This window comes from Psammomys obesus, unplaced genomic scaffold (assembly GCF_907164565.1).
Source record: "Psammomys obesus unplaced genomic scaffold, mPsaObe1.curated_primary_1811, whole genome shotgun sequence".
Lineage (NCBI taxonomy): Eukaryota > Metazoa > Chordata > Mammalia > Rodentia > Muridae > Psammomys > Psammomys obesus.
In genome coordinates this window covers 5,729,610-5,755,694 of record NW_026585587.1, presented here as the reverse complement: position 1 = coordinate 5,755,694, position 26,085 = coordinate 5,729,610, and the positions used below count along the sequence as shown (strand labels likewise).

At 47.1% G+C, this 26,085-nt stretch overlaps 1 long non-coding RNA gene across 4 annotated transcripts; it reads left to right on the top strand.

The window, feature by feature from the left end:
* Nucleotides 1–61: 61 nt before the first annotated feature.
* LOC129678370 (uncharacterized) lies at nucleotides 62–24,562 on the top strand. 4 transcript variants are annotated; one of them, XR_008720365.1, is made up of 4 exons: nucleotides 62–154; nucleotides 1,650–1,728; nucleotides 11,198–11,320; nucleotides 11,955–12,586. It is a non-coding gene; the product is annotated as an uncharacterized LOC129678370 (long non-coding RNA). The 4 variants fall into 4 exon arrangements; XR_008720366.1 differs by having other exon boundaries at nucleotides 1,564–1,728; XR_008720369.1 differs by lacking the exons at nucleotides 11,198–11,320; nucleotides 11,955–12,586 and adding an exon at nucleotides 22,624–24,562 and having other exon boundaries at nucleotides 1,564–1,728.
* Nucleotides 24,563–26,085: the final 1,523 nt, after the last annotated feature.

Below are 26,085 nucleotides of genomic sequence, written 5' to 3'. Positions count from 1 at the left end.
TGTTGGGGGGCGGGTTGCGTTCCAGCGCGACTGCGCGCCGGCGTGCGCTGGTTTTGCAGCCTCTGGGAAGGGGCAGGGGCGTGTGCCCGAAGAATCCGACAGGCGCCGCCTCTTTTGTCGGTTTGTCCCAGAAAGGCTGTTTTTGCTCTCCCAGGTAATTCCATCTCACCTCCTCCCATTTTTTTCTTCGTGTGTCTGAGCGTGAACCCTGCGCTGACCCTTCTGGTTGGCAGCCTCCGGACTGCTGGCACAGAATACCAACTAAAGCCTAACTTTTTATTCTTAGTAAGTTTAAATGCAGAACTGTAAATTCCAAGAGAATGGGCAGTACCTGTAACTGTCAGCATTACTTGCAACAGACTTTTTTTTTTTTCTTTTCTTGGCTCTCCCGTCCCACTTTCCCCACACAAAAGGTCTCTGTTGTAGCCTTGGCTGTCCTGGAACTTGCTCTGCAGACCAGGCTGGCCTCAAACTCAGAGAGTCACCTCCCTCTGTCTCCTGAGTGCTGGGATTAAAGGCATGTGCTACCATAGCCAGTAACAGATGTTTTTATGGGGAGATCTCAAAATATTTATGGTTATCACCAATTGAAGTTATGTGTATTATTAAATTTACTGCTGTTAGATCATCTTGGCTTTTTAATGTAGCGCTACACGTTTTTTTGTTTGTTTTTTAAGAGGCAGAGCCTTGGCTATTCTTGACTCACTTTGTAGATCAGGCTGGCCTGGAACTCGCCTGCCTCAGCCTCCCTGAGTGTGGGGATTACAGGTGTGGGCCACCACTCCCGGATGTAGCTCTACAATTTAAACATAATTGGTTTTGTTTTTTGTTTTAATAATTGTATGTGTGTGACACAGGGTCTCACTGTAAATCCCTGGCTGGCCTGGGACTTGCCAAGATGATCAAGCTGGCTTCAAACTCACAGAGATCTGCTTGCTTTTACCCTAAAGTAAACGGGTAAACTCCATGCCTGGTAGCAAATTGGTTGGTGAGCTGTGGCCTCCTTATCCTTGGGTCGTTCTGACTCAGCAGGAGGAACCGGCTCCAGATGCCTGCTTTGAGCTGCCTCTTCCTCACCCTGATCTCACCTGCCATGGGTGAGACCCCTTTGTGGCAGGCTGACCGACACATGGGTGTTCCCCAGCCTAATCCAGGTGGTGGAGCCCTTAGGCTTTGCCTTGTAACCAGTCCTCAACCAACGCCCCTTTGCTGCAGAGTCTAACCAGGCAGGCAAGGCTATCTCACACTTAAAGAACAAAGTCTCCCAGCCCAGATTACCGTGTGGGAACTGCAGGAATGTTTTGCCTGTATAAATGTTTATCATGTGTGTGCAGTGCTTGAAGAGGTCAGGAGATGTTTTTGTATCTCCTGGAACTGGAGTCACAGATGGTTGTGCACTGCCTTGCAGGAATGGAGAATCGAACCCAGGCCTCTCTGAAAGAGCAGCCAGTTGCTTTTAACCTCTGAGCCATCTCTCTACACCTTCCCCCTTGTAAAAGGTTTTTAAAAGCTTGTTGACAGTTGCATTTACTGAGAAGTATTCCAAATGTTCCCTCCAAACAGCTGCAGACTTTCCCATTACTGTTCCGTGAATAGAACAAATATTTCGTTTGTATATTAGTTGTGGATGATGGTTTATGCATCTTCAGCTCTGCAGACCTGCATGATTTGTTCTGACATCTACTTCAGACCATTGCTGCCTTGACTTCCCCACAGGACGGACTCAGAGTGAGTAAAATAAACCCTTTCTCCATAACTTGCTTTTGTCACATTATTGTATCATACTAACAAGGAAGGAAACCAAGACAGTTTAAAATTACATATATTACAAATAAGTACACACACACACACACACACACACACACACACACACACACATTTTGGAGATGGAGTCTCACACAGCCCAACCCTTCCGTCAACCCTGCAGTACAGCCAAGACTGGCCTTGAATTCCTGGTCCTTCTGCCTCTACTGTCCAAGTAGGATGATAGTTGTATGAATATCACTATGCTTAACTCTTGATATTATTAGGAAAAAAATCCAAGGATTTTTCTAGGTTTATTTTTATTTACGTATATGTGCATGTGACTGCGCAGATACATACCACATATGTGGTGATGCTCTCAGAGGCTAAAAGAGGGATCAGAACTTCTGAAACTGGAGTTACAGGTGGTTGTGAATTGGCCAGCATGGGTGCTGGGAACCAAACGTAGGTCCTCTGTAAATGCAATACTGCCCCAATCTGCTAAGCCATTTTCCAGCCCCATATCACTATTTTCTTAAACCTACTTTTGGATTGCCAATAAGGTTGAATATATATTCTTTTTTAAAAAAAGATTTATGTATGTGTTTCTTATGTAGACAATGTTCTTTCTGCATGTATGCCTGCATGCCAGCAGAGGGCACCAGATCTGATTATAGATGTGTGTGAGCCAACATGTGGTTGCTGGGAATTGAACTCAGGACCTCTGGAAGAGCAGCCAGTGCTCTTAACCTCAGAGCCATCTCTCCAGCCCTATATTTTTTTTCTTTCTCCTTTCTCTGCATTCATTCATTCATTCATTCATTCAGTGAGCCGGGGTCACCCTGTGCTGCCCAGGCTGGCCTCAATTCCTGGTTGAATGAGTCTCTTGTCACCCAGGTAGCTGCAACAACAGCTGGACCACTGCACCGAACAATACTGAATGTCGTCACTCGTCTTTTCCAACTTCCTGTGTGGATTTCCTGTACCACTTTTGCCCATTTAAAAAAAAAAAAATTCCCATGCTATTTATGTTAAATTTCATAGTATTGAAAAAGATTTGCTCATTATTTTATTTTTGCCCGCATGTGTATATACCAGGCGCATGCATGTCTGTAGAGGCCAGAAAGGGCATTAGATCTCCTGAAACTGTAGTTCTAGACAGTGTAAGCCCCTGTGGGGGAACTGGGAACCGACTCTGAGTTCCCTGGACAAGAATCACCGAGCCTCTGAGCCATCTCTGCAGGCTCCAGTTTTCTGGGGGTTTGTTTGTTTGTTTGTTTTTATGATGTAGCCTTGTCTTACTTATTTCCCATGTTCGCTCTTAACTTCTGAATGCTCATCACCACAGTTGGTGTTGTGAGGGGGAGATCAGAGTCTAAAAGCTCTGTGGTGAAGGAAGAAAAACAATGCTCAGAGACGCCTGGGCTACTGCGTTGCAGCGGCCTGTGGCGTGGGCGGCAGCGCTGTGCTGTTTCCCTGGCAGCCTCCCCACACTCTGCCTTCTCTACCCCTCTTTTTTCTCCTAGTGTCAGTCAAGAAGTGTTTTGTTGTTGCTCCTTTTTTTTTTTTCCCCTTGCATTGCTGGGGATGGAGCCCAGAACTTCATGTGGATTAGGCAAATCTTACTGCTGAGCTGTCCCCAGCCCAACAGCCTATTGTCTATAAAAAATGTTTACAAGTATTTATTTATGGAGAGAGCACATGCCATGGTGTGTGCCTAGGGATTAGAAGACAAATTGTGGGAGTTGGTTTACTCCTTCTGTCGTGGGGGTCTTGGGAATTGAATTCAGATCATCAGACTTGGCTATAAGCACCTTAACTTGCTGCGCTATCTCCCCATGAGTCATTCAGGTACATAATATATGAATTATTTTATAGTCTCATCCCTTAGCCTAGTACTGGGCATATGGTAGAAATTCATTGAAAAATTACTGAATGAACAAATGATTCATATACATATAAATATGTATAAAGAAGGTACCCCCCTCCCCACCAGGGGAAAAAAAAATCAGGACAGATCCCCAAGGACATGCTGACAAGCTGGGACCATTGTGTGGTGCCTTGTTAGCTAGTTAATTCCGTGTACCCCAGGCAGGAGGAGCCCAGCCCTGTTGCAAGGGCTCTACCCACATGGACCAGTATCTACCGAGCACATTTCTCACCCAGTTATTTTAAAACATGAGGCCAACATCATGAAACTCACAATTGCCTCTGAAAAGTATGTTCCCTTCCAAGCCTACGCAGTTGTCCTGGCTGCTGATTTTCTATCAAGAGCGGCGCTTGCTTGTGTGGGCACAGCCATCTCAGGGGAAGTAACAGGGGCCCACAGTCCATCTGAAGGCTGATTGGGGGGACCCACCCAGGTCACAGTGAGCCCCTCCCGTGATAGCAAAGCTAGGGGTGGGCATCCTCCTAGCTAGTCTGAGAACCTTTGTCCTTATTTGCTCAGCGCTGTCATGGATCTTATAAAAATAAGATCCTTTGGGGGCTGGAGAGATGGCTCAGAGGTTAAGAGCACTGACTGCTCTTCCGAAGGTCCTGAGTTCAATTCCCAGCAACCACATGGTGGCTCACAGCCATCTATAATGAGTTCTGGTGTATGCATAGTAAATAAATAAAATCTTTAAAAAAATCCTTTAAAAAAAAAAACAACAACAGCACACATACAAGAGGATAGGAAAGAAAACTGCAGAGAGAAGTAACTGCTAGTTAATTCTGATTATCCCGGGTAGGATAGGAAAGAAAACTACCCCAATCCAGGAGGGAAATAGTTTCACCAAACCAAAGTTACATTACAGTGCAGCTGGGAACCCTTGTGCTTATGAAGCCAATTTCCTTTGTTAATAGTTACATAAGTCTAATCAGAGTGTAGATTTCTTAAGTGTATTCACACACAGGCACTTTTCAATCACTGTGATTTATTTTTCAATAACACTTCCTTTAAAAAAAAAAAGCTTCAAAGTTCTGTCATTCTGCCTTCTATATAATTTCCAAGGGCAGAAAATTTCAACTAGAACTAAGTAAACACATGTAATTTCACATTTTGAGATTTGATTTTTTTGAATTACAGTTGAACCTTATTGCAGCATGATTTATTTGACATATTGAGAAATAACTGAGTCAGATCTTGTTCCCTGGAAGAGAATTACATGCATCAAAATCTCCAGGATGCTAAAACAGGGAAGGATTGTAGAGGCATTTGTGGCGGCGGCAGCGGCGGCATGTGTGGGACTCTGGAAGCCACAGGTTGCTGGCTTCCTGAACGTCACACAGCTAGTGCGGTTTGGGTGAGCAGAGTGGCCTACACTTCTTTCTTGAGCTGTGGACAGTGTTCTGAAAGGCACATTCTGTGCCACTTGGGAGAAAGTGGTAGGCTGGGGTGTAAGACATGAGTGGTGGCCAGTGCGCCTTAAAATTACTCATGTGGGAAGCTGGGTCAACTCAACACAGGTTGGCCATCTTGACTGTTCCATCGATGGTACCTGGAGCACCAGGCCCCTCTCCTGAGTCAGGAGTGCATACTATCTGGGCGCTTGACCCAGGAGGACCTTTGTACAAATCTGACTGGTCAATTATAGCTAAGAACTCCAGGAAGGTCTGGTCATGGTGGCACTTTCCTTTAACCTCAGCAGAGGCAGGTGAATCTCTGCATTTACAGAGAGCGTTCCAGGACAGCCAGGGGTATGCAGAGAAACCCTGTATCTATCCCCTTCCCCCCCAAAAAAACCCCAAAAGCAAGGCAGGAACTTGACACCTGCTGCAGCTAAACCTGTGTGTTTTCTTCCACCGTGAGTTAGATCCTGTTTTATTTTCCATTGTCTTAGTCTGTGCAGGCTGGATGGCTTATAAACAACAGCAATTTGTTTTTCACAGTCTGTAAGCTGGGAAGTCCAAGACTAGGGCACCAGCAGGGGTGGCATCTGCTTCCCCACAACGGGTATATTTTTTTTATAGGCTCAGGGTTATAGATGCGCCCTGTTTTGTTTTGGTTTTGTTGTTGTTTTTTGACATGCGTGTTGGGGATTTGAACTCAGGCCATCCAGCTTACACTGTAGCAACCATTTTTACTAATTGAGCTATTCCCCCAGCCCCTGGGGTATAGTAGAATTTTAATCCTGCAACAAGGTTACTCTTGCCAGAATACAAACACACCTTTAATCCCAGCAGATAGAGGCAAGCAGCTATCTGAGTTCAAAGCCAGCCTAGACTAGAACAAGTTTTAGGTAAGGAAAAGCTGAGGTCCAGGTGTGGTGGTACACGCCTTTAATCCCAGGACTCAGGAGACATCCGTGTAGATCTCTGAGTTCTGTTCAGGCTGTTCGGTTTTGTGAGCTGAAAGGCGGGGCAGTGGATTTGAGTTTGTGGTAGTTCAGTTTGCGGAATTCAGAGGCAGTTTTACCGGGAGAGTCTTACAGAGACAGGCTGAAGAGAGAACGAGCCAGAGAATGAGAAGGAGCCAGAAGATAAAGCAGATTGCCCAAGTTAGTATGAGGCCAAGCAGAGCAATTCAGGAGAAGCCAAGAGAAGCCAGATTGAATCAGTCAGCTTGGAGAGGAGAACAGAAGCTGAGAGAGAAGTGAGATTTGAATTAGTCAGCTTGAAGTGTAGTTTTGAGCCAGACAGCTGAGTTGAACCAGCCAGCCAAAGTTCAGAAAGAACTAGAAAGGGTGAGCTTTTTCAGCAGTAAGTCTCAGAGGCTAAAAACATTCTAGGCCAAGATAAGATTGTATGGATGCTAGAAGCTTGCAGGACTAGGCCTAGGTTGGCAGATGGAGGCAGTAAGTCTCAGAGATGACAATTAAATCTGGCAAATAAAGGTTACTTTTACACTGGAGACTCTCGAGGCCTCATTTTCAAATACCTTCGAGTTAGGGATTTAGTAGGCGGAGCAGGAGCCACGGCTCTTGCTGGTCTTCCAGATGTCCCAAGTGTAGTTCTTAGTGGCATGGCTAGGTGGCTCACCCAGCTTTTAAGTCCAGTTCCAGGGGATCCAACCCTGTCTTCAGGGATCTGTGAATACCACATCCACACGTGCACATGCATTGTGCACGCATAGACACGTACACATAGATAATAGTAAAAAAAAAAAAAAAAAAAAAAAAAAAAGATCTGAACAAGTACAATTTGGAGGGATCATAAACATTTATGATCCCATTGAAGTGTCTAACCTGTGAAATCCTTTAGGACAAAACAATGTCTTACTCAGCCCAATGTTTGCACTAAAAGAATTCCATGAAGGTTTGCAACCTACATGAGCAATGGCAGGGGCCGCCTGTAGGCACAACTCCAGGGTGTCACAGCATGGCCTCTGATCTATGATTACATTTGTTGTGTGCTCTAGGAGAACTTTCGGTTGAGCAAGACAAGACAATTACAAAGATGTTTGTAGAAGGTCTTTCACAATAGCAGCCAGTGGAACTAATATAAATATTCACGAAAGGTAAAATAAAAACATACATTACACTGTACTCACCCAATAGAATTCTAACACAGCAGTGTAAGTGAACAAATTACAGCACACCTGTCAATACACGTGAATCTCAAAAACAGTGCTAGGTGAAAAAACGAAATCAGAGTCACTACACTCAGTTAGTGTGGGTCGGTCCATGTGTACAAAATTCAAAGCCAAGAGAAATAAACCACTGCCTACATATACTACATTCCTTAAAGAAGGACAAAAAAATGATGGTGATGCGATATTCTGAAAATGTCTTACATTCTCCGAGGCTCAAACTTTTGCTGGACCTCAGAGCTGAAGTTAGTGATGCACCTTAAAGTCACTTAAGACTTAGGCTGCTTTCCTGCTGTGTACTGAGCCTGTGTGTTTAACCTGCCCCTAAAGAGAGCGATGTAACAACCAATCTTACTTGAGGTGGATTTCCCGCAAGTAATCAACTTCCCAGCCCTGACCCGTAAGACGATTGTGTATCATCTCCCCAAAGCAGGCCCCTTACAAAGCCAGCGACACCACCAGATGCTCTCCCTTCCCCGGCTTTTCTTGCAGGGTTAGCTCCATCTCCCGGAAGGAGCTGGCCCTTTAGAAAGCAACTTCCTAAAACCTACCGTAAACATTGACGCCACCATTTATTGATATTGGTTGATAAACAATGGTGTCTGGAGTACTATTTGTTGTCTGGGTTAGTTGGAACCAGTTGGAGCCAGTGACTTAATCCCATAACAAACAAACAAACAAACAAACAAACTCTTAAAGATTTTGTAAAGTATTCCGTCCCTTCCCTGAGTGATGCTCTTTATGCTTTTGAGTAAATACACAGTTGAACCCTTTGTTAGAGGCAGACACACACAGCTCACACAGCAGACCAATACAGAGACACACACAGTCACACACACAGACAGACAGACACATTGACAAGTCTTCAGGCAGGCACAGATGCAGACTCAGGCAGAGAGACAGAGGACAAAAGACATGGGGAATGAGAAGTAGAGAATTCAAAACCTGGACACACTCTCGGTTAAACAATTCCAAGGGGAAGTGCTTTTCTTTTTTCTTTTTTTAATTACTTATTCATTTTTATTTTATGGGCTTTAGTGTTTTGCTTCCATGTGCATCTGTGTGAGGATATCGGACCCCCGGAGTTACAGACAGTGGTGAGCTGCCATGTGGCTTCAGAGTTGGCTCCTCTGGAGGAGCAGCTAGTGCTCTCAACTGCTGAGCTCTCTCTCCAGCTCTCTCCCCACCTTTTTTTCAGTGTGATATTACCTTTGCATTACCAGTGACTAAGGATTAATCACAAATGTATGTAAACTGTGCAAAATTGTTGACACTTCAACTAGTAGTTGTTCTAGGGGAATGGGCATAATAAAATGGAGGCAGAATCGAGGAGCTTCAGAGTAATTTTTTTTTCAGCCAGAAGATTAATATGTGACTATTTTATTGGTGTTCTTTTGAAAGGTTATATATAGTATACATGTTCCCAAATTTCACAACAAAACATCCCAAATAACATCAACAACAGCCCCAGTGACACTCTCCTGGGCACCTCTCACAGCTGTCTGGCTTTGAAAAGCAGCATGCTAAGAGCCCCGGACTGACTGTATGGGGAATGGTTGACCGTGACCCATCTCAGCCAAGTGCTGTCCTGACTGAAGGACTCTGCCTACAGGGCGAACAAGGACCAGCCACAGGTGGTGTCCCTCCCCTCCTGACAGGCTCCTTCTTTCTGAGCATTGTTAAAGGGAGAATGGTTGAAAATCCTCTTCCCCGTCCCAAGATTATGGCTCACCGATGGACAGAGCCCAGTAAACACAACATACCTGTTAATAGCTGGGTTCCATAGGTCCTTGTTGAATGCGGGAAACACAGAGCTGGCCCCTTAGCAAGTCCAGAATATAGTTTCTTCAGAAGGGACCAGTGAGATGAGTCAGCAGGTAAAAGCGCTTTGACCATCCGAGTTCAGGTCCCTGGAACCCATGTTAAAAGGCCAGCTGTGGCAACATCTGTAATCCTAACACTCCTACTTACTGGGAGTGAGATGGGAAGAGGAGGCGGAATCCCTGCTCAGGAGGGCAGGTAGACTGGAGAGCACAGCAAAGGCAAGAGAGATTCTGGTCAACAAGGTGCCAGGAGAGACCTGACTCCTACCACCAGCTCTTCTCTTACCTCCACATGTGTACGGAGGCACGTGTGGCCGCACTCACCATACACACAGCACATCCCCTGTCTAAGTGAGGATTTTATTTCTGTGAGGAGACACTATGACCACAGCAGCTCTTATAAAGGGAAGCATTGAATTGGGGCTGGCTTACAGCATCAGAGGTTTAGTCCATTATCCTCATGGCAGCAAACATGGTGGCACGCAGGCAGACATGGTGCTGGAGAAGGAGCCGAGAGTTCTGCATCTTGATCCACCACAGGCAGTAGAAGGAGACTGCCACCCTAGACCTAGCTTGAGCATATAGGAGATCTGAAAGCCACCTCCGCAGTGACACACTTCTTCCAACAAGGCCACACCTCCTAATAGTGCCACTCATGCATCTATGGGGAGGCAGAGGCAGGTGGAGTTCTGTGAGTTCGAGGCCAGCCTGGTCTACAAAGTGAGTCCAGGACAGCCAAGGCTACACAGAGAAACCCTGACTCGAAAAACCAAAAAAGAAAGAAAGAAAGAAAGAAAGCAAAGGAGAAGGAAGAAAATTTTTTTGTATGTTCTTCTCCAGAGTAATTGTCATTAAGTAACCCAGGTTGGGGGTGGAGAGATGGCTCAGTGGTTAAGAGCCCTTGTTGCTCTTGTAGAGGGTCCAGGTTCAGTTCCCAGCACCCCATGCTTGCTCACAACCATCTGTGGCTCCGGTTTCAGGGGATCCAGTACTCCCTTCTCCAGTCCTCCATGTGCACCAGCCCCACACACAGAATGCACATATATGAATGTGCAAAATACCCATACACATAAAATAAGTACATCTGAAAAAGTAAAAAAAAAAAAAAAAAAAAAAAAAGAAACCTCTCATTTCATTTCTGTCAAGCATGCAGGTTTCCTTTATGTCACAGTCAGGACCTCCTGTGCCTCTCCAGAGCACAGTGAGGAGGGACTGTGGGTGTATATTGGACACCATCTAGTGGACAGCAGGGCAATTTATTTCCAGGCTACGGAAAGATCTTCCTAATTTCAAAACCTTCTCATTTCTTGGTTGTGAAGTCCCAGAAAGACTTGAACTTGCCTTTTGGAAGCTCCATGCTGTGAGCATGGTGTTTGGTTTCCCTAGAGCCACCTGTTGATGGCAGTAATGGATACTCAGGAGGTTGGTGCAAATACTAGGAAAGAGCATCCGTGTTAAGCCCCTGATTTTTCCCACAGAAGGAGGTCAGTCAGGTTTTTTTTTTTGAATGAATAGCCACTGTCCAGGGTTTGCTAGTCTGCTTTAAAGGCTCTGGGCGGTTAGTTACATCTTTTGGATTTGATTGTGGTGATGACAGTGGCCACTGCTCAGGAAGGCCAGCTCTCTGGGGCTGGGAAAGAATGTACAAAATGGCCTCACCTTGATGGACTCACTATGTCCAGGCTCTGCCCCTTGGCTACTCTTATAATTCAGATTTGTCTACGTATTCGGAGAGAACCAGTTAGGAACCAATTGGGACATTAATAGGAAAATCACGACATGAGTTTCTTAATTTACTGTGGGAAGTAGCAATGTAGACTCAAATTTAGTCTCTAGGCTTGGTGGTGTTGCCCCTTTGATGGAAGTCAGTGGAAAATCTGAAGGGACAAAGAGTCTGGTGTTATAGCTTAGAATTGGAGTACCTACCGCCCTTCCCCCCGGGTGCTGAAGGGTTAGGTTCCAGCTTGGTGCTACTGAGAAGTTGTATGACAAAACATTTTCTGGGGAGATGAAACGCACTGTCCCCTCACCCAAAATAGGGAGCCCATGAAAGACCAAAGTACTGATACTACCAACGGCCAGCTTGTGCCCTGACGAGTTTTATTGCTGCTACTTACAGAAATACGGGTAGTTACTTACAGGAGCAGAAATGGCTCACAGACAGCTGCACCACCAAAGCCCACACCAGCGTGGATGGCAGGTCACAGAGATGGGCACCTGGAGCTCACTGCACAGCCTGCAGGTATCTCATCAGGGTAAAGAGGGTCCTTCAGGCGCCTCTGTAGGTCTAAACCTCTCCCAGGCAGGACCGCTGGTTCTGGAACCAACATCCAGAGCACAGATGAAAGGCTGCTGAAGGCAAGGCAGCCCTCAGTATCATACCATATGCCCTTCCCCATGTCTGGCTTCTGAAGCAGGCTGGACATAACCTTTGACACACTGACCCTGTAATGAGGTCAAGTTGAAATGCTCCTTCAACGCGGCTAACAAGCTGTCTTTGAAATTAGGAAGATCTTTCCGTAGCCTGGAAATAAATTGCCCTGCTGTCCACTAGATGGTGTCCAATATACACCCACAGTCCCTCCTCACTGTGCTCTGGAGAGGCACAGGAGGTCCTGACTGTGACATTGATAAAGGAAACCTGCATGCTCGACAGGCCTGGTTTGGTTGCTAATGCTTTGTGTTCTGGTAGCTGGAGAAGAAAGGGAGTTGCTGATGGAGTCATTCCAGGGGAGGTGATGGATCTGGTCCTGGGCCAGGACTGGGCAGCGAGAGGTGATCGTAGAGGGACAGGACCCCAGGGGCAGGTTGGTCACAGCCCTCTTTGAAGTTGATTGTTTCAGTCTTTCTCTTTTCTCTTCTTTTTCCCTTTCCAGGTTGTAAGCTCCAGGAGCTCTGAGGTGCGGTTCCATTCATGCTTTTCAGGACCACTCAGAATAGGGGCAGTTTATTTATGGTGCTGACATCATTAAGTAGTTCATTGCTGTGTCTGGATTTGGAATCACCTAGAAAATGTCCCGGGTGTGTCTCTGAGGGCTTTTCCACAGAAGTTTCACTGGGTAGGAAAGATCCATCCCATGAGCTGCATCCCAGACCAAATAAAACAGCAAGCGAGCTAGGCACCAGCATTAATCTCTACTTTCCACCCCACCACCATGCCTCCTTGTTGTGGTGGTCTGTGTCACCTTAAATCACTGTCAGTATAGGCCCTTCCTTCCTCAAGTTGCTTTGTGGGATGTTTCATCACCTCAATGAGAATAGTAGCGATGAAACTCAAATGTGTTGAGGGTCCCTGTGAGACTTCTAAAGTACTTGGATTTGCTTCTATCAATTTCTTTAGTTATTCCCAAACAATTAAATTGTGATTTTGGGGCTGGAGAGATAACTCAGAAATTAAGAGCATGGCTTGTTCTTCCAGAGGTCCTTTGTTCAATTCCCAGCAATCACATGGTGGCTCACAACCATCTATAATGAGATCTGGCGCCCTCTTCTGGGACTCAGGTGTACATACAGGCAAAACATCGTATACATAATAAAATAAATAAATCTTTAAAAAAAATGTGTTTTTTGTCCAGGTCCAAATTCCTGGGAGAGATGTATTTTACCCAGGGTTCTTTGCAAACTCCTTCCTGGCAATCCTGATAACAGAGTTGAGATCAGGAAGTACCCACCTCTAAGCTACTCCATATTGTGTGAGACAGTGGCTTTTCAGGCCCAGCTTCACTTCAAGAGACTCCATTACTCAATCAGCACTTGACTTCATTTGGAGAACAGAGGATGTCTGCACCTGGATGGACACATGGATGGCACCGTCTGTCCTGCCCCACCCATATGGCTCAGACTGGTTACTTGCTTATAAAAGAAAAAAGGGTGCCACCCTATACATTTACCAACATAAGTTAGGACTATAAAGTGTATGGTCTTATTAAAATCATATCAGGAAGACCAGGCCTGAGAACTCACAGGTTACACCAGACTGAGAGAAGGGGGCAACTTTCCCACCCGGGTCCCATGAAGAGGAAGACACCTAATTCCATGGTGGTGATAGTCTCTATTGATTTGTGTGTCAAGGGACCATCAGGCAGGGAACCCCCAACTGTCTAGGGGCTTCATCTTGGCTCAGTCTCCACTATTGATGAGGCCTGCTTGAATTGCCACCCACCTACCCATCTTCCTCCCCTCCTCTCCATCTTTTCATCCCATTTCATCTGTCTGCCCATTTGTTCCTTTGATTGTCCACATCTGGCCCAACCCTTCACCTCTACGGCCTCTAGCTAAGTGTAAACCTTGACTCTACAGCAGCATCTAGAAGAACTCCCACCAGGCTAGTTACCTGACCTCCTATGGAGACTCCCTTCACATCCCCTACCAGCTTCCCATTACTGCCTCTCAGTCTGGCCTCTTCAAGACTCACTGTAGCCATTCTTTAACCTAGATATCTGTCTGTCTGTCTGTCTGTTTATTGACTGTATGAATGGGTAATGTGTGATCCGAGAGTTAATATTAGCTAAGGTTGGAACAAAAGAACCTGAACTTTCCTTAGCTGGATAGCAAAGAAATAAGAGCTACTCTGGCAAGTTGCTGCCAACAAGACTGACATAGCTTGTGAGTTTATTATGACATTGTGGGAAGACACAAATGTATTCATCTATGTTCCTGACACAGTGAAATCATGACATATGGCTTCAGGATTGAAGCGTGCTTCTCATCCTCTCCTCTTCTTTGCAGAATACCTCCAGCCTTGTTTATTCACGCTCTGTATTCATCAGATCTCCAGGGATGTATGTCTGTGGGTACATCTGTGATGCGGGTCCCTCACACACAAAATCCTGTCCAGGGGCTGTCTTTCAGGCGTTCCAGCTCCTAGCCCTCCTTGCAAGGCTGGCACCTCAGCTTTGTCTCACTTCACTTAGGGGCTCATGGCTTTCCACTGCAGCAATCTTCGGTCCTCTCAACAACCAATCATTTTCATCAGGGCTTGTAGTGGCCTGAGCGTGGCATCTCAGCTCCCTGTGTTCTGTCAGTTGGTGCCTGGGGGCCTATGGGGGATGTGGAGACCAGGCCGCAATGGCAGGTGTAAAGCCCTGGCCAAGGCTTTCACTCCTTCTGTTTCTTCCCCAACAAAAGAACAAGCGCTGTTGTATTTTACTCATTTCAACTTTTTATGGGAGAATCTGTGTTTACAGGTCATTGTCCCAACCTCTGGCTTGCCGTGGGGGATGAGACACCCTTCCAGCGTGAGAACCTCGCTGCTCTTTGCAGCGATGCACACTTCCCTTTAGAGAGAAGCTGAGGTATGCTCAGGGACACTGGAGAGATGAAGGGAAGCTGGAAGAGTCTGAGAGCTCCAGGGAGCCTCAGCTCAGAGGCCACCTTCTTGTGGCCAACCTCGGAGCTCCTCTTCAGCAGACCCCGGGCTGATTAACAGCACAATCACTGGGCTTTTAGTTCCCCATGTCACTTAACACACTATACAAAGGGCATGACACCAGCCTCGCCCTGTGTCAGCAGTGGGGCCTTGGTTCCCTGGAGGCCTTCATCTGCTATTCTGACAGGACACAGTAGGTGCTCTGCCTTTGCCCAGGGGATGACTATGGGGTGGCACTCATGCAGGGTCTTTGTGATCAGGGAGGAACTTGGATGTCGAGGATCATGGTGACACCAGGAAAGCAGGTGGTAAAGGCAGCAGCCTGTGGAGGTGTCCCTCTCTGTGGGGCGTATGAGCAGCAAGCAGCCCACCCCCTCCAGAATCCAAGCTTTGCATGAAGACTCTCTCCTTATAACCGAGTCCCTCACCCGGGTCTTCTCACTACACCAGTCTCCTCGCTCTCTGGCATCGGCTATTTATCTGCACAGCCTTGGAGGGAGATGTGTGGTCACCTCACAGCCCCTTGCTCAGGGACTCTCTGGCCTCTCTCTCCCCCATAGCTGTGTAGCCGGGCCTGTTTGTAGTCCTGAGTGAGCTCCAGAATCATCAGGGGAGCTGTTTAGAAATACCAGGCTTTATGCAATTGGCCGGAATGCAGGGGCTGCAGGGAGCCTCACTTCTCCAGCTTCTCCAATGATAGTTGCTGCCCTGCCTGGAACGGGGCTTCCTGCCCCCGCAGCCAGCAGTCAGCTTGCTTTGATCTGCTCCAAGCAGCAGCTCTGGCCCTTTTCTCTCCAGCAGCATCCCTGGGCTCCTTGCTGTCTCTCTGCTCTTTGGTGTCCCGCACATCTCTGAGCCCTCTCAGTACTGATTTTATGTGTGTCCCCAGCAGACTGCTGCTGTGTGAATTACAGAGAGCAGAGCCATAAAGATAGCTCCTGGGAAATAAATTAAAACACTCAGTCATTCAGCCAAGACAGAGAACAGAGGTAGGGAAGACTCTCAGCCCCCAAAGATGGGCCAGAGAGGGAGCTGAGAGGGGAGAAAGCAGCTGGATCATAAGATGATGTTTATGAAAAAAAGCCACTGAGGCAGAGGGAGGGAGGGGTGGAGGGAGCACGTTAGGAGGCACCTGCCAAAAAGGTCCCAGTGATTGTCAACTCAGAGGATCTAGAATCACCCTGGAGACAAAGCTCTGGGCCTGCTTATGAGGAAGTTTGTAGATTAGGTTCATTAAGTTAACTGCCAGACCCAAGAAAAGGAGGAAGCAGGCTGAGTTAACAGAATTTAGCCCTCTCTACTTCCTGACTGTGGACACAATGTGACCGACGGCTTCTGCACCTGCTACCAAATCTCCTCTGTCGGGATGGATGTTATCTCTTGGAATTTAGTCAAAGTAACCCCACCCCCACATGGGGTCTCACTATATGGCCCAGGCTGACCTGGAACTCACTGTGTAGACCAGACTGACTGCAAACCTACCTGCTTCTGCCCCTCAAGTACTGGGATCAAAGGCATTTGCCCCATGCCCTGAAGACCTTCATTTTCTTACGCAGCTATTGCCAGGTATTTGGCTGAAGCAATGAGACAGATAATACGGTTCTCTCTGACGACCACCTCTGAGGAATTGAAGGACAGAAGACAGAAGAGGGTTTGGTATGCCCACTGTTTGGAGTTTGTGCCAGCTGGGTATTTGTGATGTTAGCCAGATAAAAGTGGGGTATCAGGGGGCTGGGGAGATGGCTCAGCAGTTAAAGAGCTGTGCAAGCATGAAGCCTGGAGTTCAGATTCTTAGAACCCATGCAAATGCCAGGTGCCTAAGACAGCTGCCTGTAACTTCAGCCTCAGGAGGCTGGAATGGGATTCTTCCCAGCAAATTAGCTAGTGAGACGAGCCATATTGATGAGGTCTGGGTTTGACTGTCAGGAATGTTGCCTTCCTGGCTGGAGCCCTTTGGGGCCTGAGCCCAGCGTTCCTTCCTGAGGAACTAGATTCTTGCCTCAGAGCCCTGGGACTACACCTTTATAGTCAAGGGTGCCTTAGGACTCACCAGTCAACTTCGCTTTTCTTTTTCTTTCTTTTTTGTCTTTTTGGAGGCAGGGTTTCTCTGTGTAGCCCTGGCTGTCCTGGAACTCTCTCTGTACGCCAGGCTGACCTCAGACTCACAGAGATCAGCCTGCCTCTGCCTTCTGAGTGCTGGAATTGAAGATGTCTGCCACCGCCACACAGCTCAACTTCACTTTTATAAGGCGCTAAGTGGCACCCCATCAGCGCCTCTGGCTCTGGGCAGAAGACTGGGACCCGAGCAGAACGACTCAGCATCTTATCTGGTGAGCCAAGTGTACCTGCTGGGGTTCAGGGCACATACTCGATGTCTTAGTTACTTTCCTATTCCAGTGGTAAAACACCATGTTGGAAAAGAAGCATTTCACTGGGCCTATGGTTTTGAAGGGTCAGAGTCCATAACAGTAGAGAAAGGGCATGGTGATGGGAACAGCTGACCGCTCACAAGCAGGAGGCAAAGAGAGCTAACTCTGAGAAAGCGAGCACGAGGAATGGCTCTTTTGCAGCCTCGAAGCCAGCCCCCAGTGACATATTTCCTCCAGCAAGGCCACACCTCTGAGTCTTCCCCCAAAGAGCCACCGAAACTAGAAACTTAACTATTCAAACCTACGAGCATGTGGGGGGTGGGGGGGGGTGGGTCATTCTCATTCAAACTACCACATCAGACCTGGTGGAACCGCAGCCTCCCGACATTATGAGGTGGCCACAGGGCCCTGAGAGGCAGGGAGGGAGTGTGATGGAGCCTGTTCCTCTTACTGGGACACACCTGTAGAGTAAGTGCCTGGAAACTTTATCCGGGAGCTGCCGCTGGGAAGTCAGACAGCTGTAGGTCTGTCCAACGTGGAGCTCTGTCTGTGGAGTTTCTCTGATCAAGTGGTGGGACAGAGCTGGTCGGGAGTGGGGACGGTGGGCAAGGCCTTGGGAATGGTGCTACAGGGGAGTCTGTGAAACTCCTCATGCCTCAGCCACTTGGTTAGATAGCATATTAGTTACTCCTCTCGTTGCTCCAACGAAATCCTGACAAAAGCAACTCAAGGAAGGGAGGATTTATTTGGGCTCGTGGTGTGAGGGTACATAGTTTGTCATGGTGGGGGAAGTGGGGACGGCTTGGTGGTTTCATTGAGGCTGCAGTGATGAAGGGCAGGGAGAGGGACGCTGGTGTTCCTCTTGTTCCCCCTTTTTATTCAGTGTGGGATGCCAGTCCATTGGCTACTGTCACCCACATTTAGGAAGGACCTTCCCTCCTCAGTCAGACATCTTTGCAAATTCTCTCACATATGCCCCAAAGGTGTGACTCCTAGGTGTTTCTAATACCAGTCAAATTGACAATAAAGGTCGATCACTGTGATGTGGTTAAAACATCATGATATATATACCAGCATTTCAGCATTTGGATTGGCTGTTAACTTGAATCACCACTCAGACTGGACCATATTTAAGATTTTTTTTTTTAATTTATGTAGATGAATGCTCTATCTGCATGTACACCTGCATACCAGAAGAGGGCATCAGATTCCAGTATAGAAGATGGTTGTGAGCCACCATGTGGTAGCTGGGAATTGCACTCAGGACCTCTGGAAGAGCAGACAGTGTTCCTCATTGCTGAGCCATCTCTTCAGCCCAACATCTTTTATTTTTTTTTTTAAACAAGTGAAAAGAAAAAAAAATAATTCCAGGGCTGAGATACGGCTCAGCAGTGAAGAGCACTGGCTGCTCTTCTAGTGGACCAGGGCTTGATTCCCAGCACCCACATGGAGACTTACAACTGCCTGTAACTCCAATTCCAGCAGCTCTTATGCTTTCTTCTGGCCTCTATGGGCACCAGGCATACACAAGACACACAGACATACATGCAGGAAAAAACCCTCAAATGTAAGTAAGTAAATATTTTAGCCTCTCCCCCCAAAGTAACAGCCTAAAGAGGAAATCACTGAAGAGATCTCTTAAAAAATGTGATATGGCTGTTGAAGCCATCTCCACAACCAATGGCTTCCTGAAGGTCTGCGGAAGGGAAGGGGCTCGGTTCTGTGCAAGGGGCAGGCCACTGAGACTTTGATCACGCTCCAGTGGATATGTAGATAACACATACATAATTTTTTTTGAGGTTTTTTTGTTTTTGTTTTTTGAGACAGGGTTTCTCTCTGTAACCTTGGCTATCCCATACTTGCTTTGTTGACCAGGCTGGCCTTGAACTGCCTCTGCTTCCCCAAGACTGGAATTAAAGGTGTGTGGCACCAAGGCTGGCTTATAAAAATTAAAAAAAAAAAAAAGTAATAAATCCAACTGTAAATGGACAAGAGGGGTCTAACTTACATGCCTCTGTAAGGACTTAGTTATTATTTATATTTAGCTGCATGTATGTACATATGTGTGGAGATGGGAATGTTCATATATATTTTTTGATCATCATTTCTCTTTGAGACAAGATCTCTTGCTGAACCTGGAGCCCACTAATACAGCTCCATTGCCAGGCCAACAAACTTCAAGGACCCGACTGTTTCCATCTCCCCAGCAGCAAAGTTATAGGTTTGTGCCACTGTACCCAGCTTTTATATGGGTACTTGGGATTTGAACTCAGGTCCTTGTGCTTACACAGCAGGCAGTCTAATGACTGAATCATCACCCCAGCCTCCTGGTTAAAGACAGCTAGGTGGGTGAAAGCTCTTGCCACTGAGCCTGATGACTTGAGTGTGATCCCTGGGACCCAGGTGGTGGAAGGAGAGAAATGACTCCCACAAGTTGTCCTCTGACCTCTGTGTGAGCGCATGGTCCCACCTCACTGGATAAATAAAATGTTAATAAAAGTAATGCTGTCCTTAACTTTCTAGACTTTCACACTGTGCCCATAGGCTACAGTGGCATCGCTCCCTGCCATTTATGTTTTGAATTGCTCCCACAGGGTTGGGACTTGGTTGCTGGCTGATAGGTTTTGGAGAAGCCATTGCATAGTGACGATTCTGACCTAATCAATCGATCCCTTGATGGAGCCATAATAATGGAGGTGCTGAAAAGTAGGAGGCTGGAACTAGCTGGAGGAAGTGGGCCCCTGAGGGTGCCTTGGTATCTTGTCCCTTGTTCCTTTTCTTGGCTCTGCTTCTTCTCTGCCATGAGCTAGGCTGCTCTGCTCCATAGAAAACCCTTCTGCTAGAATGTTCTGCCTCACTCTGAGTCCAGAAGCCACACAGCCCGAGATCCCGGATTAAACCCCGAAGCCACAAGCCACAGCAATCTTTTCTTCCTTGTAAGTCATTTTCTCAGGTATCTGCCGTAGCAATGGAATGCCTGACTAAAACTCTCCCCTTTTGGGCAGCAGAGTCCAGCCTGTGTGGGATCAGAAGCCCAGAGACTAGGGGCAGAGCCTGTCTTCCCTCAGGCAGATACTGTCAATTTCCAATTAGCCGGAAGCTTGGCAGGCAGCTCCAGGCTCCAGACTACACATATTAATGAAGGTGCTGTCCCTGCTGGAGACAGCGCGGAATGAGGAGAGAAGGCAAATTAGGTTCTCCTCCTGGAGGGACATTAGTCTTTGGTTGGGAGCTGTTGGCTGATGTCTGGCGGGGACGGACATGGCTTCTGGTTTGGAGAGTATTCCAGAGCCTCCTCTAGGCTGTGGTGCCAGCATGGGGAGTGTGGAGATGAGTCTTAAGACTTCATCATGCCTTTCTCACGGAGGCATGACTTCCAATGGAGGCTTCTCCTAAAGGAGCTACGGCAGAGATGAAAACTTCATTGTACCTCGGACTTGAGGCAGGAAGCAGGGTTCCAGAGGTCTTAGGGAGTGGGGAGTGGGGAGTGGGGCTGGGGCTACTGTTCATGAGTAGACAAAGCAAGAGAACAGGGAACTGCTTGTCCTGTGGATAAGTGCAACCCAGGCTTCATGATGGGGAGCTGGCCAATCCTCAGATAGGGCTGAGTTTCAATAACAGGAAGCAGGGACAACCAGAGACATCCAGTTCTCAGTTTAGAAAGCAGAAGGACTGTCACGTGCCCTAGAACAATCTCCAGAAAGTCCCCAGGGAGCATCCTTTACTTGTCAGAGGCGAAGCTCCAGGGAGTAACAGCGTCTCTTGGTCAGTCCTATCCTGACAGCTGCAGACAGGTTTTCATAAAACCCAAGGCAGCATCTGCTGAGAAAAACTGAAGTGTTTCTCTGGGGAGCCATACGCTTGTTCTTTCCTTTTCCTTCTTGGGCTGCTTTGAGGCTCAGCCCAGCCTGAGGTCTTCTGAGAAGCTTCCTGGAGGGAACCATCTTGGAGGGAACCTTGGATGGACACTCCTTTTTAAAAGTCAACCATTCTAACAAAATATAATTAAAAATATACTAAATCGATCCTTTACGTGATAGACAGTAACTCCTCAAGGCACGAGCCAGAATGAACCTTCTCTCCCTAGGCTTGCTTCTATCAGAGCATTTTATCATAGCAACAGGAGTGTAATGAACAGCAAGCACTGTTGGGCCTTTGGGATGCTTCCAGAATTTTGCTGTTTTGCAATGGCAAACCTCGCACATAAATTGTTTTGCATGTGGACACTATTCCTGTAGCATAAATTCCAGAAATGTAACTGCTAAGTCAGAGGAATACATAGTTTCGAATTTGATTGATGTGGGAAATTGTCGTCTATAAATGTCCCGCTTACGTGTACTGTCCCCAGCAGGAGCTAAGAGAGCTGTTTCCCATGCTTTACAAACAGGCTGCGCAGCCACGTATTTACAATTCTGTCATTCTGACAGATAAAGGCTGTTTCACTGCTGTTTAAAACGTTCTTCACAGAACTAGTGTGTGTGTGTCCGTCTGTCCGCGCATTGTATGTACAGATGCACACGTCATGTCAAGACAGAAGGACATATGTGTCTTGCCCTATTGCTTGCTGCCTCACCCTTGAGACAGACTGTCTCCTTGAACCTGAGGCTCACCGCTTTGCTAGGCTGGCTGGTTAGTGAGCGCCTGGGATCTGCCTGCTCTGCCCTTAACAATGGCACTATATGCCCTTATGATCACGGCTGGATTTCTTTAAGGCTTATTTTTTTATTATTTTATTTATGTATATTCATGTGTGTTTGTGTGGCTATATGTCACAGGTGTGTGGGTGCCTGCAGAGGTCAAAAGAGGGCATTGGAGCCTCTGGCTCTGGAGCTACATAATTATGGTCCACCCGGCATGGATGCTGGAGACCAAAGTTGGGCCCCCTGGAGGAGGGCTGAACCATCTTTGTAGTGTCCCATATCCAGCTTTTTAAAATACATGGTGCCCTGTTTAGCTTTAGCTGTCAACTTGACACATCCAGAAAGAGGGAGTCTCAGCTGAGGGACAGCCTCTATCAGATTGACCTATGGCATCTCTGGAGGGGCGACCTGTGGGCATCTTTGGAGGGGCGTTTTCCTAGTTGTTAATTGTTAGAAGAGGGCCCAGTCCACCGTGGGCACTGCCACCTTCGGACAGGTGGTCCTGAGCTGTATAAGAAAGGAAGCTGGGTGAGCCAGAAAGCAGCATTTCTCCATGGTCTCTGCTTCAGTTCCTGCTTCCAGGCCTCCAGCTTCTTAGTCTTAAACTCCTGCCTTGCCTTCCTTCAATGATGGATCATAATGTGGAAGTGTAAGCCAAAGAAACCCTTTCTTCCTCCAATCCTTTTATCAAAGCAACAGAAAACAAATTAGGACATTAGTTTTGGGGGATTCGAACTCAAGTCCTCATGCTTCCACAGCAGGCACTCTTACCCACTGAGCCATCTCCCCAACCCGACTGTCATTTTTATACAACAAGAAAATGCACGCACCTAACTGTATAGATTTAAGAATTCGTAAGTGTAGGTTCTCACGTGACCACCTCAATCAAGACATGGAACATTTCCACCTCCCATGCTATAGTTTGAATGTGGTTTGTCCCATCTGAAACTCATGCTGAAGTTTAATCTCCATTGTGCCATACAGAGAAGGTGGAAACTGTATGGTTTAGAGCTAAAGCCTTTGGGAAGGGGTTAAGGTTAGATGAGGTCCCCAGGATGAAACCTCTGTGAGTGAATTCAGGCGCTTTAATGAGAAGTAGAGATAGCTGAAAGCAACCGCCCCTCCCTCTCTCTCACCTTCCCTCTCTCCCTCCCTTCCTCTCCCTTAGGTCTTGCCATGTGATACCTTGCTCTACTTTGGGGACTCGGCCATCAAGAAGCCCATCCATTATCAGATATGATCCCTTGGACCAGGACCTTGAGGCAAAATGAACCTTCTTTCTTTATAGCTTCACCAACCTACAGCAGTGTGCTGTCAGCAAAGTGAAAAAGACCGAGTCATCGCTGAAGGTTTTACCTGTATCCTTATGCAACCACCACCCTCCCCACCCTCTCTGAGGAGAGCACTGTCCTGATCTCCATCCTTAGAAATTACTTTTGGGCACTTTGCATGGTCAAATGGAATCATACAGTCCACGCTCTTTCAATGTCTACCTTCTTTTGCTCCCGCCTTTCTGAGACCCACCCATGTGACCTGTAAATGGCATTGGAGGCTGTGTGTATCATAGTCTGTTCCTTCCTATTACCCAGCGATGTCCCGTTGAATGAATGCACCATCTTTCTTTCTCTTTCTTCCAGGAGGGAGTATTTCAATCAGGAGAAAAATTTATACAAGGATATATATTTCATAGTTAAAACAAGAAATTGCTTACCTTGAGAAAAAAAACGGATGGGAGGGAAAGCCCTTAAAAACCAAAAGCATAAAGTTTGCTCCCCTCCGACCCAGACAGGCTGAGTTCTGGTCACCTGAGAATGTGGATAAGGCCATTGTGGATCTGGCCCAGGGCCAGGCTGGGGAACTTGGGAGCTGGCTGTGTAGTAGGAGCAGGGTTGTTGGGTGTCAGCTACTTTGGGAGTCTACATTAGCCTGAGGCTATTTCCAGGACAACTTCATCCACAGTGTCCACTTGTGGCAAAGGCCTTCTCCTGGAGAAGAAGAGTGAGCACACCTGCTCTCTCTTCCCATCCTTTCGGACACCCTCACCCCTTGCTCAGCTAAACCCACTTCCCATGAGGGCAAGGGGTTGTGGGCAGGGGGCTACATCAGACTTGGCTCACTGGCATCCACGTGTACTGTCTCTGTGTTGAGATGTAACAGTGAAGAGGCCCACGGAGGCTTATGTGTGAACAGTAGTTTTCCAGCTTGTGGTTTTGGGAGGTTATAGCATCTTTAGGAGATGGAGAGGTGGGTCACTGAGGGGCTGGCCTCAGAACTACACGGCCCTGCTTCCGGTCCAAGCTTTCTGTTTCCTGACTACCCGAGTGATAACCAACTCTCTCTCGCTTCTCATGCAACAGCTCTGAGCTCCTCTGTCACCAGGCCTCCTCAGCGCTGATGGACTGTGTTGCTTAACCTCTGTGTGAACCCATGACATTACCCACTGAGTGGTGCCGAGCAGTGACCTGCAGGGAGGAGACAGCAGTGAGAACGGCCTGGGGATCCTAACCTGGGCGCATGCTGTCCCTTCTGGAGACTCACAACTGGCAGCTCATGGCCGTTGCTCTTCAAAGACTGGAAAGTGCATCTTCTCTTCACTAGGCAAAATGTGACAGAAGAATCTGGGGACGCCTCCGGCTGAATGTTATGCAAAGTCTCTCATTTAATGCATCGAAGAGATGAAATCTAAGTTTCTTTCTAAAATTGGCTTCTATACCTTGTGTATCAGCTATTTCACCCAATCTGTTCCCCTGTTTTATTCCTGTTTTAGTTATTGAAGTATTTTAAAGGTATTTCAGGAGGCATGCTCGTATCTTACCATTTTTCATTTCGAAGAAAGGTTGTAACAGTTTTTTTTTTTTCACCTTACTGTTTTATTTTCTGTGTGTGGGCATTTTTCCTGCTTGTATGTCTGTGCACCATGTGCCTGGCTACCTGCAGAAGCCAAGTGAGGGTGTCAGGTCCCTGGGGAATCAAGTTACAGCCGGCTGTGAGCGCCACGTGGGTGTGAAATGAAACCTGGATCCTTTACTGAGCCATCCCTCTAGCGTGCCCTTTGTAGCAGTTTTAATTGGAAAAGATTTGATAGGGGGATTCTGGGCATTCTTGGGACTGGCCTTTAGGATAATAACATTTAAATTTTTTCCTTTACATTTATTTGTTTGTGTGTGTGTTTACAATTTGAAGAATCCACTCTTTGTTTCCACCTTGTGGGTCCTGGGAATCAAATTTAGCTTATCAGCTATGGCAGCAAGTGCCTTTGCTGAGCCATCTTGTCATAGAATATTATCATTCTTGTTCTCTCTAGCAACCTAACACTGCCTACCTTCTCACGCACAGGGGTGTGTTGTGGTATGTGAGCCCCACAACTGTGTCCCATCCTCACGCTTATCACTTCACCTTTCTTCCTCTGCCCTTTCTTCTAGGTCTGGAGAACCTTTTTGAATGGGAAGAAAAGAGCTGATAAGCCAGCTCGTCTGTGGTTTCATTGCTGGGATCCCTGCTCCCTCCCTACATTAAGAGTCCAGCCGAATAACTCTATTAAAGGAGATGAGCATCATAGGTTCTGCCCCAGGGACAGCAAACCAAGCATGCCTGTCTCTTCCAATGTCCTTAGATAGAGGATGGTCAGCCAGGTGGCTGGCGGCTACAAGTAACAAACACAGAGTTCAAGCAATAAAGCTAGCTCCAGTCCTGTCCACGGGGCTCTGAGATGGGGCGGCGACAGCGGGGCCATGTGTGGAGTCTGAGGATGCCTCTTAGCGCACTCTTCCCCTGGCCATGGCTTTACCATTAGGCTTGAGCAAGAGGGTCATCATGTCCAGCCACCTGGGACATCATAGTCAATGGTCCACAGGAAGAAGGTAGGGCTGATGTCCTAGGAGTCACAGGGTTTGGGGAGCAGGACACTTGAACTAAATCAGAATTCTGTCAGAGGCAAAGAGGAGAAAGGGGTGTTGGGTGGGTAATGAGCAACTCCAGTAGAGATGGGTTCCTTGATGTAAAGTAAGAGCCCTTCTTTAAGGGAAATAAGGAGTCGAATATGAGTGACCATAGCCTGGGAACATGAATTCAAATGGCCCCGAATGACATCTTCCACTGCAAAGGGGTTACAGGAAACTTCCTAGGCACAGACTAAAGTCATGAATCGACAGGCTAACCAATGACACCCGTCAGTGGGCGCTCCAGGCAGGCACGTTCTGGGATTGTAGAATAAAGTCTTTGCTTTGATCTCAGATATCTACATCCCATGCTGGGCTTCCAGGTGATGTGGAGGCTGAAGGTCTCTGCTACTTAGTGCTTCATTCTCCTAAGTTTTATCTGGTCCTGTCTAACGTGGGAGGTCAGGAACAGAAGCTGACTAAGGACAACCCAGTCGAGCTGCAAACTCCATCGCTTTATGGCCACATTCTCATGCACACAGAGCTTCTTCAGAAGGGTTTGGTCCACAGCTTCTAGATTCTTCTTCTTGGTGGCTGTCTTCTGAGTCTTTTGTTGAGATCAACCTGAAAGATGAAAGCAATTTGAATATGTACACAGGGATGTGGGAAGTATCGGTTGTGCAAGTATGTAAGGATCTCTCTCTCATATATATATATATATATATATATATATATATATATATATATATATA